This window comes from Amaranthus tricolor, chromosome 7, assembly GCF_026212465.1.
Source record: "Amaranthus tricolor cultivar Red isolate AtriRed21 chromosome 7, ASM2621246v1, whole genome shotgun sequence".
Lineage (NCBI taxonomy): Eukaryota > Viridiplantae > Streptophyta > Magnoliopsida > Caryophyllales > Amaranthaceae > Amaranthus > Amaranthus tricolor.
Window position 1 is genome coordinate 5,531,631 of NC_080053.1, and position 17,740 is coordinate 5,549,370.

The following is a 17,740-nucleotide window of genomic DNA, read 5'->3' on the forward strand; positions in this document are numbered from 1 at the left end:
GCGTTCTAAGGATAAAGATCAAAGCTTAAAGAAATTACAATTGAGAAGTATCTTTTGTACTTGGTAGAGAAGATTCTACATCAATTGAGAGTATTATATTTTTAAATAATTATAGACCATGTAGTATTTATAATATAATTAATTATCAATTATAGTCTTAAAGTTTTGGTATTTTAAAATAAAAAGTTTTAAAAGTTTTTTTTACATACAATAACTTTTAAATTACCAAACACGACATCAATACAGTAATTTTATCAGATGACCTACTAAGTGACCGTTGACCGTGCTAAATGACTTTTGACTTTTCATTTAAATCCATTAATCTAACCTAATTTACCTAATTACCCCCAATTAAACCCTTCATCCCCAATCTCTCTCTAATCCGCCCCAATCACCACCATTTCCACACCCCAACACCACCATCACCACCACCACCCTTAAAGCCCCTCCTTTAATAATGACACCATCAAAAGTCCCTTCTTTTTCCGCTGCTTCTAGTTTCGGGAGCGTCTACTATTACAGAACCTGCTGGAACACCCGCTAGAGAAACTAATATGCCACCGACAGCTACATTTCAACACCACATTGTTTGAGACTTGAGAGTGATTAAACAAGATTTATTTATTTTTAGTGGTAGACACATTAAGGGGCTTGGGAAATTCCATTTAAAAACATAAATTCTTAATCTTTGATTTGCAACACAAATTATTGATACCTTTAAAACCCTAAAATAGAGTAAATTTCCATTGAAAAACTGCAATTGAGAGAAAGTTATTTCCACACATTCATGAATTATACAGAAACAAAATTCACAAAAAGTTTTCATCACAAAACTCCTCTTCAATCAAGGATGAAATTACAGTCAACCATATATTTTTTAATATTTTTTTACATTTTCGTTTAATTTTGTCAACTCCAAAACCTTATAAAATTGGATTTGAATCAACACAAGGGGTATTCCAAGAACTGGCGCCAAGGAATGTCTTGATTGAACTGGACTGCCAGGTTTCAATGCAACACGATTCAAGGCTTCCTCCGTTGATCTCCAAGGTAGTTATCAGTATCTATGGATAGGGTGGTGTGGAGTCTTGAAGAACACTCAAGAACACGCACAACCAATAAGGGTAGACTGACCCTAGGTAACCCAATTGCACAACAATTAAAAAGGAAAAACACTTGGTGAATTTCTGAATTTTATTAATCAAAACTTAGCTTTTACAATGAATGAGCCATCTATATATAGGGCTAGATTACATGATCAAAGCAACGGAAATACACGTCAAGCAACTACCTATAACGGTAATATTGCTCACGTGATGTACATGTGCAACTTAAAATTAAAACAGAAATCAGAATACAAGGGAGCCTTCTGTCAGCGTTTGCCTGTTGACTACACGACCTTCGCCCTTGTTTTCTGTGCATCTTCGGTGACTCTAAGGAGGACTCTTGGACCATGGCAGCAAGGTCCATGTAGGGAGATTCCAATTCTACCCTCCACGTCCTCCCATGAACTTAGGTCACGTCTGGGCTAGTTTGTCAAGGTGGCCTGGTCAGCAGAATGGGTCAGACTGCTGTTTGTCTGATTGCTTCTGATCTGTGGCTGTTGTTGGTTTCTTCTGTTGGTTTGATGCTTTACACTCTTGTATCTGCTTTCCCATGATTAAATCATTACTACCTTGGTTGTCTTGGTGTGAATTAAGAACATCACTAATCAGTGCTGATGGCCTTAATGCAGAACCAACTGTAGAGGTAGAATTATTGAAGCTATGATCAATCTCATTGTCAATCTTAGTGTTGCTGTACTCTGGATCCCTTGGGTTGCTCCTTGAGTCTTTGCTACTACCCTCATCTGAGCCTAGTTGATTTGGCTCAATTAGTAAGGTAAGAAATTACGGGCTTTTGATGGGGTTGTTATTAAAGGAGGGGCTTTGATGGTTATGGTGGTGGTGGTGGAGTGGGAAAATGGTGGTGATTGGGGAGGGTTAGAGTGAGATTCGGGAAGAAGGGTTTATCGGAGATAATTGAAAGTTAAAGGTCATTTAGCATGGTATACGATTATTTAGCAACTCATCAGGTGAAGTGGCTATATCGATGTCGTCTTTGGTAATTTAAAGATTGTTGTTTGAAAAAAAAAAAAAAAACTTTGAGATTGTTTATTCTAAAATGTCTAAACTTTAAGGCTTTAGTTTGTAATTGTTTCTTTGTAATAACCCACCTATTTAACTTATTTAGAGATACTAGATTTTAGTTCGTTTCTTGCTTCTTCCACGTGTCCCTTTTATCCCTAATTGATTCCACAACATTCCTACATATGTCCTAGTATAATAGAATTGCTCGCATTTCAAGGATTATTCCGTATAATTATCATTTTTATTTTGGCACCCATTTTAAATGTGTACAATTAAAGTCATAATATGTTTACACCCATTTTAAATGTGACTAGGTGGATAGAAATTAAAGTTTGAGAATATTATGTTCTTAAATAAGTGTAAACCACAAAAAAATTTCAAAAGAGAAATAAAACACTTGTAGTCAACAGATCTAATAAAAAAATTCTAAATTAATTGATAAAATAATAATACACTATGTTTTTGTCTTAAAGCATAGAGACAATAATTGATAAATGTTAATCTAAATTAATAAACCACAATCGTTATAGTTGAGATTTGACACTCATGCATATCCATTTTCTCGTTGTTGTTTAATTTAATCTACAACAAAAGCCTTTAAATTTGATGTAGTTTTCAAATACAATTAAATCTAATACAACATTTTAAATGCAATATTAATTAAATATGTTACAATTATTTATCAATCTCAGCCAAGGATTCTTACTTGAATTGTTAACATCAAACTCAAATATTATGTTGGTTAAAAAAATTGGTGAATCTCTTCTCCATAAGCTTAGTTTTGTTAATTGAGATTTTGGAGTGTTACATTTTCTTTCATCTAAAATATTTGTTCTTCCTTCGTTCTTTTTCATCTGAATAATAGTTGACTTTAATCTTATTCATTGAGCAAATTGACTTTCATATTTTCGATAATCTTTAAGGTAAAATATAGTCATATGATATCTTGTTTGAATTATTTTCATTTAAATTTATCAATTTCTAGTTTTCATAATTTTTTGATATGCATAATTAGATATATTATTGTGCGATAGTGAAAGCAAAGATCGAAAAACAATAAGGAAAACAATAAAGATTCAAACAAACAATAAATAAAATCACACCGAAAAATTAACGTGGTTCATTATCAACGTGATAGCTACATTCACCGGCACCGAGAATTAAACTTTCACGAAACTGAGAGATTACAAGATGAACATGAAAAGCCCTAACAATGACTCTCCAAGCTTTTATTCTCTTAGGTTTTTCACTTTGTGTTGCATCATCTAACCTAATTACAAGAGGGGTTTATAGAGTATAACAATTAAAAAAAGAAATTAGGCTAAAGAACACAAAGCAACCGCCAAAACTCAAGAGTAACCGGCCAAAAACGTGCTGAAAACTAAAAACCGGAAAACCACACAAAACTCGCGGCTAGTGACAAAACTCGCAGCCCCCGTTATTCGCGTTTTTCAGAATCAGAAACTTTGCTTCGTTCATTCGTGACCCGCGAGTTTAGACTTCACAAAACCAGTAGCGTTGTGACATTTCTCGCGAGACAATACAATATTCATGATCCGTGAATTCTTCCTTCATCTGAAACCGATCTTAGACTCGATTCGAGTCACAAAATCTCAACAATCTCCACCTTGACAAGAAGCCTTAGTCAACAACGATCCCATCAAATCATATTGAAACAAAACCATTCTCAAGCCCACAACCGATGCAAAACTTAAGCATATGCTATACATCCCGACAAGTCTCCAACCAAGACCCATCCAGATAAATCTCCAACCAAAATCCATCACATACTCGTTTTCAAGAATAACAACTCATAACGCTCAACTAGCATCACAAGTTCATGAGGCAAGCTCCACCTTGAATTCGTACGTACCTCCACCTAGGGGCTTCTCTAACACATCCCCTAAGGGACTAAGTCAAGGAATCCAGCATAGTAAAGAAGCCACTAAGACTATCTGAACATCCTGCCTTATTTACCTCCATCTTCATGTACGTGCATTCCAAATGAAATCTGACCACATTGTGCTTCTTTCGAACATCAAGTACCTGATCACTAAACAAGCAGTCACATTACACAAAAACAAACCAAAATTGATCACAAAGAACTATCACCAAGATCATAAAACATAATGACGCCTTTGCTGCAGAAGTTAAAGCCATGTACTTTATCTTTATGATGAACACAATCACCGAGGACCCCAAATATGACTCCCAACAAGACCACCCAAAGCAAAATCAAACTCGGTGAAAACAATCCAAACTTTAATCGATGTAATAAAGCACCCAACATCATTATTGCACATAAGATCCAGAACAACTGATCCAAGCAAACCGTAGAGAGAACAAATCTCTACTTGCAAGTGTCCCCACCTAGGTCAAGTTACAAACTTGCAAATGACGCTAATGGCATGTGCAAAACAAGTACACATCGCAGCATACTTCACATACCAAACCGAAATTATAGGCATGTAGACCGACTCAGCCTCAAAATGAGGTGATATAAATGAGCTGAGTAACACTACTAGTCTACAAAACAGTTCCCACACTCTATTCATACATAAAGTCATAGCAATCCACTACGCCAGCTCACTTCACTCACAAGGCTCAATGCATGACCTACCACACTTATAGTATCCAAAACAATACTACCTATAACCAACCTATCAGACTTCTCGATAACACATACAAGCTTCTCTTGAAACCCTTTAGATTAGAGGAATGTTCCCTGTACTAACTCTTTTAAACTATCCACAAATATAAAGATAATACAAGAAATCACAATTAGAGAAATACCTAGGGCTGCATCAACATCATGAATCTGGGGTTGAACAGAAATTGATAAGGGACTAGCCTCATACGCCACCTCAAACTCTGTACCACTATCACCATCACCAACAGCTGAAAATACACAACACTACACAAAAGCTATAACAAGGCTCCAAACATAAGATAACACGATAACCTACAGAGCAACACCACACACATATTGGTCACCTCTAATCCCGTCTGTAAACCCCGATTGAACAAACTAATCCAGTATCTAATCAACAACCAAGTACTAGAGAGCATGCATAAGAATCTCCATGACAAGGTCCGATTCGCTATTCCTGTAACACTGTTCTGCAATGGTGTTATCACATAAGTATGATGCCACACAATACCTAAAACATAGAGCATAATAAATCCACAAAACCAATTGTCCAAATGTAGCCAACTAATCTTCTTACCATATAAGTGACCGATCATGAGCATCAATGCTAAGCTCACACCTGTGTTTAAACTCAAACACCCATTGTTCGTCATCCTTAAGGTAGGCATCCTTAACACATATATGAAGATTCCCAATAGACAATTTCAACCCTCTACTATATATATATATATATAGTTACTACATGAATACTAAGTTCATACAAAATCAATTTTTGAGCAACATTTATTTGTCATTATCCCATTAAAATAGAATCATGTTAAAAAAGAATATAATATTGCGTTTATAAGACATACCTCAATGAAATTAAAGATGCAGCAAATGAAAGGTGAAAGTTTGGTCAACACAAAGTACCAAAATGAATAGATCACACGATGACCTAAGCGGCTTAGGTTTACAAGGATCAAATGTGCATGCTCATCTTTTTTCGCACCTAAACTACTATAAAGGTTTTTAGACATGTTTTCTTGGGTCAGTTCTGGTCTATTTCTAAGTAATCAACGGAACAATCCCTTTTATTTTTCAAACCCTTTTGGTCGCTCTTTTTGCACCAACTTTACAACAATCGAAGCAAAATGTCACTTGTTACGTCGATTTTATTTTGCAACCAACGTAACAAAATTTTTTTCAGACTTTCATTTTATTTTATTTGGTACATTTGACTTTGTTTCCTTAAGAACTGACGCAAAAGTCTGACATAATAAGTAGGGGCGCAATAAGTCATTTATGTACTAGGGAGCTAACACATCGTATTGATCAAACATGAAAGTAAAGAAACTTGGTTGTAATTTCTACACATAGCCCAACTTAACATTGACTAGGTGTAGACCCAATCACCCAAATCCAAGATTACTCGGGCCAACCTTACCACTGTCAAACCTTTAAGTTGATTTAAAACAAATTGAACTCAATATGACTCGATCTAAAGTCAATTTGAACATAAATCGACCCAATTCAAAATCAAATTAGCCAAAAGTATGATTGTTTTAAATCTGAAATGTATCAATCTATCTTAAAATAAATTCGATTTGCATTTCTACTAACATGGACCTAAAACCCGTCAAATTTGATATTGTCTAGGTGTAGACCTAATCTAATATGACCTAAACTAACTTAATTTGACTTTGCTTAAATCATAGAGTTAATTAGATCGAACTCCATTGAACGAGATGTGAAACGAAAGAATTTATTCAGAAACAAGATTGAGTATCCAGTTTTACAATTCTCGTAGGGTTGTAAAAAATTTACCAAAACTAGAAATTACTAAATGCGCACCCAACTTGAAAATTTTTTTGAAGACCAGCTCATAAATGAACATATATGGCTACATTAAGTCATCAACCTTTTCTTGGTCTACACACGACGCATTCGCTTTATGATTAAACCCAATTATAGCCCAGTAGGTATCCTAGTAAACATCACTCAAAGTGTTGATCCAAAATTTAATTTGTAACAAATAACAACAAATCTTTTGTGAGACAAACCTTATACATGCGAGGTGCGACCACTCATAGGTTCAGCCCAAAATTTTGAAGTTGCCATTTTAAAGCTTGAATTGGACATTTTGAACCTTGAAATAAACATTTTAAGTCTGAAATTTGACGAACTTTAAACCATTGAAATAGACATTCTAAGTCGTAAAATTGATATTTTACAGCTGGAGTACGTAAGTAAAATATAATCTTTAATGTTAGAGTAAGGGTTTTAAGAGTTGGAATTGACATTTTAAGTGGTGAACCGGGTTTTAAAAGGGTTGTCATCGATACCTAGGAAATTAAATTAAGTCTCTGGAGAAGAAAAATTGAGGCTTGGAGTAGCAGTTTTAAGTGTTACATTTGACTTTTAAAATTTTAAAACGGATGTTTTAAGGCTTGAATTTGACAGATATAAAATTTTTTTTGATCGCACGCGTGAAGCGACCGCATACAAATTTTTGTAGACAAATAATTATAATCGACTCAAACAGTAGATGACCCTAAAAAACCTAAACTTGAAATTAATCCTATGCCAATGTTTTTTTGTCTCAAACTTGATCTAACCTAAAACCAATTGAAACAATGATTGAGCAAAATAACTTGAATCCAAATTAAAGCTAACTTGGACCATACTCATATTGATATGACCTAATTTCGACTTGACTTTAGTTTGATCGACTTTAATCTCATAAATTTAGCTAAGATCGAAACATAAGATGACAAGAAAATTCTACATTGGTCAAACTTTTGACATGATTCAACATGATTTGAACCTGACGAGACTAGATCTTAAAAATGTGACCTAAAATACAAATGAGTAATCAAAATTTATGACCTTATTAAAAGTTAAAAAAATTTATCCGATTCAAAAATCTGCCTAATATCTATGTGCACCAACCTAAATGTTGATATGAAGAGTGGTGACTCGAAATTAGTCCAAGTTCAATATAACGTTTAATCCTGATATATCTAACACTTCTTTAAATACTTTATGTTAAGTCTGCCCCCATTTGAGAATGACTAACACTTCAGATCAACTAAAAAAATATGGCCAATAAAAGCAAATTATGCACCCTAATTTATTATTGACTCAATCTCAACTTTAAATTAACATAAGTTTGAACTTGACTTAAACTGAATCAAAATTCAATTTGACATGACTTATATAATTTAGTCGGATTTGTAAATAGACAAACGACAAATTTGACCCGAAGTTTAATATTACACAAATTCTTGTGAGAGACGGTCTTTTTAAGAGATAAACTCTGAATGGGTCGGCTCATATATTTTTGAAAATATTGTAAATAGGCATTAAGGATGATGTAAGTAGACATTTAAGATATTGAAAGTAGGCATTAAGGAAACGAAAGTAAGCATTAAGAACAATGTAAGTAGACATTAAGAATACAGTATGTAAACATTAATCTTTAATGAGTTGGACTTGAGATACGTCTCTCAAAGAGACTGTTTATCAAGGAACTAACTGTTAATATTATCGTCTAGAACTTAAACAAAGTAATATATGAGTCTATGATCCCACCAAAAGTTAAATTGAACCCAAATGACCGAACACAAACTAAGTAGTGAGTAATGATCTATTCCCCTACACGTTGGTTGGCTAAAGGCTACTATTGTTAGTATTTATATATTTATCTATAATATCATATATTATGTTACAAAGCTTGAAAAATTCTAAGTATTACATTTAACGAGAATTTGTCAAATAAAACTTATTTGTGCTAGAAAGCTTGAAAAATTCTAAGTATTACACTTAAAGAAAGTTTGTCAAATAAAATTTATTTATTGGCTAAAGAAAAAATGACATGACATTTGATCTTGACTAATATTTCCATCGTAAAGTATTTTTGACTAGCATATATTTATAGTTAAATTGAGTAAATTAAAGAATATAATATACAGCACAATATATTGTTGATAATTTCCAAAATTACAGAATTAATTCATATATATAATTGTCAAATTGAGTGTGTCTATTGTATAATATCTCTGCTTTATTTTTTAATATCATATGAATCGTGTTGAACATTTAGAATATATAGACCTAATTTTGTATATAGTGCATACTTAGTATAGTAGTAAGACTAAAATAAATATATTATAAGTCAAATTAAATGCCTCAAAGGAAAAACACAAAAACACAAATAGAAGAAAACAAAGACTCGTCGTGGGCTAGGCAACAAGTCGTCGCCTAGTTTCTGAAGTAACATTTTTGGGCAGAATGTAAAGCCAACTCGGGTTTACAGGAAATGTTAACTCGGCGTTTGGGCGACGATTCGTCGCCAGTCTTCTGTCTTGCTTTTCGCAGTTTTTGTTTGTTTTATCCAGTTTTGTTTGTTAGTGTTGTTTTGATCGAAACACTACTAATGATGAATTAACTTCTGGTTGGAAGTTAATTATGATTGCTTTGCTTTGATGAATCATTACTTTGATTAATAAGCATTGTTTGTTGAAACACATTTGTTTCAAAAAGAGGTGTTGTTTGATGCCTTACTCTATATATAGGGGATGCATGCGAAGGGACAATTTATCCCATCTCTATATTATTTCTAATTTCTCTCTTAAAAATATTTTCATTATTATTCTTTCTTTCATGAGATAATATTGAGAGAGTAATTAACTCTTAACATCATCAAAGTTCTTAATTCACTAAAACACTTGTATTTACTATTACAATCTCCTTGTGCTAGGATTTTATTGTGTAGATTGTATCTCATTGTGAATTTCATTTATCATCGCAAGCACCTTTGCGGGAAAAATTAAATATCACAATAGAAAAGTGTATGAACGACTTCTAATAACATCATCAAAGTTCTTAATTCACTAAAACACTTGTATTTACTATTACAATCTCCTTGTGCTAGGATTTTATTGTGTAGATTGTATCTCATTGTGAATTTCATTTATCATCCCAAACACCTTTGTGGGAAAAATTAAATATCACAATAGAAAAGTGTATGAACGACTTCTAATAAACGGGTTAGCGGGTATCCGGATAATATTATTTTGTGGCCCATGAACCGACTCGATTAAGACGGGTGGGGTACCCGACTCGTTACTTGTAAAATTTTCTGTTTTGTAACCCGTCATTTAAGATGCCGGTCAACGGGTCGGCGGGTCGGGTCAAAGGGGTCCTATTTTTTTTAACAAGTCTACTTCAAAGTCAAATAATTTTAATAATGAGTTTTTAAAAATTCTTAAAAGTTAATATTTAGAAAAAATAAATCCACATGAATAATTTTTTTTTATACTTCCTCCGTTCCATAATACCCGCTATATTTTCTATTTTTGGCAATTTCATATTACTTGCTACATTTCCGTTTTTAGTAATAAAATAATCATTCAAAGTTCTACCTACCCCTATTTTTATCGTACTCTATACTCTATAATAAAATACTATACTATATTCTATAAAGTAACCTAACAACCTATTTTTTCTTTTTCTTTTTCAATTAATAATAATAAAATACTATATTCTATAAAGTAAACAATCGGCTACAGTGTAGGTCAATCACTTTTCTTAATTCTCGTGCCCATGCAAATGTAGCGACTAAAGCGGAACGAAGAAAATATGAATAGGAAAACGAAAAAGACTAGTAATCCTATATCTATGTTGGCTATCAGAACCAGACCATCCCCCATCTACACTTTGAGATGGACAACTGACTTTTGTAACTTACATTTAAAGCCAAGATCTCCCTTTTTCTAATCAATTCATTTTTTATGTGATTTACTGATTTTGTCCCCAAAACAATTAAATAAACACTTACTCATACCTCCCATAACCTCCCTACTACTCCCCTCCCCAATCAGATCTGCTCTACATTTCCTCCAATTCCTCTAATTTTATCATTTTAATCAATTTTCTGAGGTGGGTTTATTTAATTTTCTCTTGTACTCCTTTTCTCTTTTAAATTTCATTATGGTTCTTTTTGCTACTGATTTTCCCCTTGTATTTCATGGGCAGTTGTTGAAGCAGAGAGTTTGATCATTCAAAACAAACAACAGAAAAAATGAGTGAAAGTAGAGGAGGATTTCAGCTTGGAACTGTAGGGGCTTTGAGTCTTTCAGTTGTATCATCTGTCTCTATTGTCATTTGCAATAAAGCCCTTATTAGTTCTTTGGGTTTTCATTTTGGTAAGTATTTTTTATCTTTTATGGTCTTTTAAATTTTATTTCCCTTTAATTGTTTGTTTGATGTGTTGTGTATTCTCATTCTTATTCTTATGTTGATTCAATGATGCAATAATTATCTATATGTTTATGTTAACTTATTAATTGATGTGTCCTGCTATGAGTTGAATTATTCCCGCTTGGACTTAAGTTGTATAAATTCATCTACTAGAGTAATGTGATTGCCAAAGATTGAATGAGAATGAAGAGGAGGACATGTTTGGTATCTTATTGAAAAATGTTGGTTGAATGCTAAGGTTTTATCCAATTATGTGAATTGCTTCTCGAGTTTAACGAATCAAGACTATTTTTTCTCAAATCACATGTTTCCTAGGTGCTGACTCCTAAATTCTTTTAGGATGAACTTGCATTTCCATTCATGATTCCGCGTATTCAATCAAATGTGTACCACTTCACACCACCACAAATTTGGGTAATGAATGCAATGGCATTTTAGCTTGCCCTTTACAAATAGTAGTGTGCGCTACAACAAACCAACTTACATATACACAACCATGCACGAAGGCCAGACAAAGTAATGCCTTATAACACAAGGTCACTACCCATCAAGAATTCCTTAACTCATTTTGCTGGTCTCACTCTCGTGCACCAAAAGTTTTATTCAATGTATTAGCGAGGCTGTTTTTGGACTTCACATGCTCCTGTATCATTCTCTATTTATTGACTTCGAAATCTTTGTGTTTGTTCCTTGGTATGAACAATTGTTTTCTACTTCATTCGCTCTGAGTGAGTGATTATGCACTGATGAAGCTAGTTACCCATTATGGACATTCCGTCAATATATTTTCAGTGCAATGTTGATTGTTGACATGGTAGTTCATATATGCTTTATGATTTTTATGAACATGTTTCGATTCCTGAATAAACATGAAATTTAGTTTAGGGCTTGTTCGGTATCAATGTTAATTTTCAGGTATGCTTCTGTTTTTTCAAATGTGTATACTTTTTGCCTAAATAAGTCATGTTAAGAAATTTAAATCAATCGTACATTTACTAATGACACAAAATGTACTCGGATAATAGAAAACAAAACAAGGAATGAGCTTTTCGGGTTTCCGTTTTGAGATTTCAGAAAAAATAAGAATGATGGTTGGCCAATGTTAAGGTTTTTGCAGTGTCCTCGTTTTGCATCACTATACGTCTATACCCCTTCAACATCCAGTCTATAGAGCTTCCAAGGTATCTAACAACTAGTGAATACAATCAAATGTTAGGATTATGGGCATATCGACCAAGTTTAGTAGTTGACCAATGTTAAGTTTTTACGGTGTCCTTATCAGCATTTGATGTTGTAAAAGCCTATGAGGAATGAAATACGGGTTGTTTGGCTGTGTTTAAATTGATTGCACTTCGTAAATGCCAAATTTTCAATTTCTAATATTGTGCCATTTGACATGTTGTCTAGTGCTCTCTGGTGTCTATCTTTATCTAATAAATTGGATAACATGTTCAAAGTTTTTGCTCTAGTCTCATATGATACTATTAAGCATGCTCACTAACTATCATCCTGTGATATATTGGTTAACTTTCTTGTTTGTGTGCAGCTACTACATTGACGAGCTGGCATCTACTTGTTACCTTTTGCTCACTTCATGTAGCTTTACAAATGAAATTTTTTGAACACAAACCCTTTGAGCGGAAAGCTGTTTTGGGGTTTGGTATTCTAAATGGAATTTCTATTGGACTTCTAAATCTCAGTCTGGGCTTCAACTCTGTTGGATTCTATCAGGTAAATTTCTTCCTAATATCTTGTCATATGTTGTATTTTTGTATTTCTCATATCAAAGCATTAGTAGCTTGGGTAATGAGAATGATTTATAATGTAAATTATCATGAAATGTACTATTTCATTCCCATAGTAATGAAACTTGGATCATAAAAAAGTTTTATTTAAAATTTTTATTACCACCTAATAGCACCTGTCCAAATGATAATGCATTAGAAAGTATTTTGTGAAAACAATGAGATGATTGAAGTAGAATCAGACTTGCCATTAAACTTTTAAAGAGATTAGTCTGCTAAAATTAGACTAACTTCCATTACCATACCCACTATTTATTACCGACTAGGTGTCCATGGAGTTTTAAGGAATATGATTATTCTCGTTTCTCAAGCTTGTGTGCACAATAGTTTTAAGGGGAGAAAGTAGAAACAATTTTTTTAAAATGCGTATATTTTAGAGCTCTATGTTATTCCTTTGTGGTTTGAGTGCCCAAATTTAAATCTTTGAAAACCCTGTTTTATTATGCACTGCTTTTTCTTTTTTGTTTTTCGTGTTTGTAGTTGTAAAATTATGGTCAATATTATGAACTGCAGCTCTTTTATTTATCTCTTCATAATTGTTGTTTAAACATGGCAAGTGAAATGCTGTTATGCAGATGACAAAGCTTGCAATCATTCCGTGCACTGTATTTCTGGAAACTGTATTTTTAAAGAAGAAATTCAGGTTGGTCCAAGATTTTCTGGCAATATGAACTATTGGTGAAGTTTGAAATTTAAGTTTGGCATTTCAATGATTTGACTTCCAGATGTTATGAGAGAGCGTTTTTCATAAGGCATGTGATTTTTGCGCCAATTATTTATTATCTTATATTGAAATCTCCATCGCCTTTTTTCTCTTTTTTGTTTAATCCCTTTCTTTTTGATGCAAATTGTTGGACTACATATTTTAGATATCATATAATCTCTGATGCTGTCCGAGGTATCCAAATTGAGCAATTTTTTCAGAGTTAGATATGAACCACTAACCACCGTATAGAAGGGACTTGATTCCTTCAAATGAAAGAAATTCGAGCATGTTGAAGTCAATACAAAAAATGCTTTCTTGTAGCCTTCTATTATCTTCTGAAACGCTTTAAACAAAATCTTTTCCTTAATCTTTCCAAACAATCCAAAATCAAGATTAATCCACGCTCAAATGCATGGTGTTATAGTCTTCCATGGTATCGGGAAAAGCTGCAGGCAGTCATTAGTATTGACTTTGGAATGTTACTACCATATCTATCAAAAGCTTTCCCATATGTGAGCAACATTATAATTTCATGATTAATTACATATACCTTGGATAAGTGGATGCATTCTTGATATAACTGGTCTTCTGAGATACGTCTCTCAGAACCAGCCTTTAAAGCTTAATTCATGATTACATCATCCTTAATGTCTACTTACCTTATCATTAATGCCTACTTTCAATATTCTTAATATCTACCGAGTAAGCGTGTAGTACTTACAATATATTAAATGCCTCTTTATAATATCTTTACTGCCCACCGAGTAACTTACTCTACATTTTTCTTTACGGGCCAACCCAATTAGAGATGATCTCTCAAAGAAACTGTCTCTCACAAGAATTTGTGTTCTTAATATCCTTGATTGTTTCATGTCTCTAGAATATGATGTTCTTGTTGTTAGTCTCTTTTACTTCTCTGAAGCTTCTACTGTTTCTTTCATGCAGCCGGAGCATACAAAGTTCTCTTGTTGTCCTTCTTATAGGTGTGGGGATTGCAACAGTTACAGATCTGCAGCTCAATGCTCTGGGCTCTTTCTTATCCTTCCTTGCAGTTGTCACTACTTGCGTTGCACAGATTGTATCCTTTCTGAAATGGTTGTAGTATGCTCTTCCTTTTTGTGTGATGCCTAAATATGCTTACTTCTATAAATTTTTGGATACAACTCGCTAGTATACTTTTAGTTACAGTCTGCAGCTCAATATATTTAAATTATCAATGGTAACCCTGAGTTTTGGCACTTTATCAATGGTACCCCTAAGTTTTTTTTTATTATCAATGGTACCCTCGTACTATTGAGCGTTTTACAACCGTAACCTTTTTAGACTTTTCCCATCCAAATTCATCCAAAACCGTTAATTTTTTTTCTTTTTCTTTTATTTTATTAGAGGATCCATGTGCCCGACGTGAATCAGATGTTAGCATACTAATAAGGTATGCTGATAGCAAACTAAGGGCGAAGGTTGAATCATTATAAAATAAAAGGTTATGCTGATAGCAAACTAAGGGCAAAAGTTGGATTATTAAAAATAATCCAAAGATGGGATTATTCAGAGCGGATGGGTGAAAAGTTGGATTGTTAATATCAATTTTTTCTTAATCTAAAAGTAGCAAGTTAATGTGATGCAATTATGTTGTGTAAAATTTAATGAATTTGGACTCATAAACCTTGCATGAAGCTTTGTATCATGAAGTTATGTCCATGGATAATAGTCCTTAGGCGGGTTTTTATTTGGCTAATACTTGAAAAAAATTAAAAGCAGGGCACAATCTGTTTTTTACTCTGTAGAAACAAAAGATGTATGACGTCCAAACTGTTTGGGACCTTGCGATTCCTTCTCTTCATTCACGAGTTGAGAAAATTGAAAGTTTGCCAGAAATGTTGGGTTTCTTAGGTTCTTGAGAAGTGGTGATGTAGCCTGTTCCCAAATGCGAAAACTGAAATCTGATATTGGCTCGTAGTGACTAGATATTGAGATGTTTTGAATAAGCCTGGTGTTAATTATCGATGAATATGTCTTAATTACTAAACTGTTAAATGTATGTTTGTGTATGCCTTTTTTTCCTTAACAATATCATTGTAGATGACTAATACCATCCAAAAGAAGTTCAAAGTTTCTTCAACTCAGCTGTTGTATCAATCCAGTCCCATCCAAGCAGCAACATTGTTGATATCTGGGCCATTTCTAGATAAGCTTTTGACGAATCAAAATGTGTTTGCTTTCAAATATACATCTCAAGTAGTGGTGAGATATGAAACTTTGTATTTCAGTTTGCTATTTGTCAAGAAATCAATTCAACCAAAAGCTTAAGCTGATGGTTGAGACCCCAAGATATGTTATATACTCTAACACGCCCCCTCACACACGAGAGCCCTTTGGGCTAGAAGTGTGGATGCAGCACATACCCTCCTCATACCTTGTGCGAAATGTTCCACTTGAATTTGAGGGGTGATTGAGATTCGAACCTGTGACCTCTTGTCACGCCGACTTTTAATACCATGTCAAGTAACCAACTCAACAAAAAAACAAGTTGATGGTGAGGCCCTAAGATATATTATATACTATAATACTCTTTTCACTGGACAATTTTGGCATCTAAATATACGTGTGACCAGTATTTTTTATGTGTTCTACAGATTTTCATCGTTCTCTCCTGTTTGATATCTGTATCCGTAAATTTCAGCACTTTCCTTGTGATTGGAAAGACATCTCCAGTCACTTATCAGGTGCTTGGACATCTGAAAACATGCCTTGTTTTAGCATTTGGCTACATGTTACTTCATGATCCATTTAGCTGGAGGAACATATTGGGAATTTTGGTTGCCTTAGCGGGAATGATCATGTATTCCTATTATTGCAACCGAGAAGGTCAGAGGAAGACCGCTGAAGCAGCACCACTGTCTCAGGTTTGTGCCTCAAATTTTTTCCTAAACTTGTGACTCTGGGAAAATTTAAACCGGCCTGATAACATGGGATGAAACTGGTCGAGATTCTTACTCTAGCCTGGCCCATGATTAGCTCTACGGAAATGATTACATATCGAATTGTATCGGTAATCTATATCGTTCATCAACGAGCTTTTCAAATGATATGTTGTTTTTTTATTACTAGGTCAAGGGAGACGAATCCGATTCTTTAATAGAACTTGAAAGTGGTACCAAGATGTCTACCTGATGTATGTCTTCCAGAGGCACCTCTAAGGAACTCTAACAAAGTTAGTGGGTATTGCATGCCTTTGTGAGCCTCTGTTCAGCAACAGGACAACTGTTTTTGTGAAGATAGTAAAGTTAGTTGGGATTTTCATATAACGGTTATCGTCTGGTGGATCAACAGGTATTGAGCTGATTACTGGTGTTATGGGAGCTTTCACAATTTGGGTGGCAGTTATTTTGTTGAGTTTGGAGAACTGCCCTTCATTATCACCATTTTTTGTCATAAAATAGTTTGGTTAAGCTAATAGATTATTATTAGACTTGTTCTAAATATAGTGCAGAATGTGATTATAGGTTTCATAAATATTATCTTCACAAGAAATCATACTCCCTAAGATGTTGGTTGATTCTCGATCATTACTACAAAATATTGCATTTTGGGTTCCCGATTCAGATGGCATTTGGGTTTGCACTTTAATTCCAATTGAATTTAGCTAATTTTGCGACCGATCATCTCAATATGAGACCGATAGTCAAATTGGCCCATTTATCGTTTGTGCTGATACGCGATTAATAATTGATCTATTTAAAGTTATAATTGATACCTTTTATGTTAAAATGATTAATTTTATAAGTTCTAACTGGTCATTTTATACATAATTGATAATTTAAAGTCTAAATTGATTACTCAAATGTGGAAAGATAGACTTTAAAAAAATTGGTTCATTTAAAGTTATAAACTTGTAAGTGGAAATTGTTTACTTTAATTGTTAAAATTGATCACTTTTTAGGTCAAAATTGAAATTTTTTTTGATTTCTTTTAAAAGTTACTTCTATGACTAATCATTTAATTGAATACTTTATATATTTTATCACTTTAAGGTTTGAATTAATCACTTTAACATTGAAATTGAAGACTTTGAAATATGTTATTCATTTACGGTTATTAACTTGTAAGTAGAAATTGATCAGTTTAATGTCAAAAAATTGATCACTTTTAGATTAAAATTTTAAGTTAAAATTTATATTTTTTAATTCAAAACAATAAAAATGAA

The 17,740-nt window shown here is 33.4% G+C and overlaps 1 pseudogene; it reads left to right on the forward strand.

The window, feature by feature from the left end:
• The first annotated feature begins 10,480 nt into the window (after window positions 1–10,480).
• Window positions 10,481–17,143, forward strand: LOC130818087 (UDP-xylose transporter 3-like; annotated as a pseudogene).
• The last annotated feature ends 597 nt before the right edge of the window (window positions 17,144–17,740 follow it).